The 284-nt window shown below is 71.1% G+C and overlaps 1 protein-coding gene across 1 annotated transcript in view; it reads left to right on the top strand.

Moving 5' to 3' along the window:
* MALSU1 (mitochondrial assembly of ribosomal large subunit 1) overlaps positions 1-284 on the top strand; it is a gene marked incomplete at its 5' end in the record, with an annotated part of 22,841 nt that overhangs the window by 5,182 nt on the left and 17,375 nt on the right. The window lies entirely within an intron of this gene.

Genomic DNA, 284 nt, shown 5'->3' with positions numbered 1-284 from the left:
CGCGGCCGCGGAGGCTCGGAGGAGCCCTGGGGGTCACACACGCCCACGGACCCAGAGCTGGAAGGGACTTGCGAGGCTGTTGGCGCCAACTTGGCCATTTCACAGCGAAGAAACCGTGAGGCCCAGGGACGACCCCAAACCCCCGGTGCCCTTGGCATCACAGCCTCGCCCCCTCGCCCGCCTTCACCCTCCTCCTGGGGTCCTGGGAAATGGCCTGGTCCGCTAGCGGGTCGGGGCGTGAGGTCTGGGGAGGAGCTGGGCTGGGGCGGGGGGGGGGGGGCGTA

This window comes from Myotis brandtii, unplaced genomic scaffold (assembly GCF_000412655.1).
Source record: "Myotis brandtii unplaced genomic scaffold, ASM41265v1 scaffold374, whole genome shotgun sequence".
NCBI classification, from domain to species: domain Eukaryota; kingdom Metazoa; phylum Chordata; class Mammalia; order Chiroptera; family Vespertilionidae; genus Myotis; species Myotis brandtii.
This window is presented reverse-complemented; position numbering and strand designations above follow the sequence as displayed.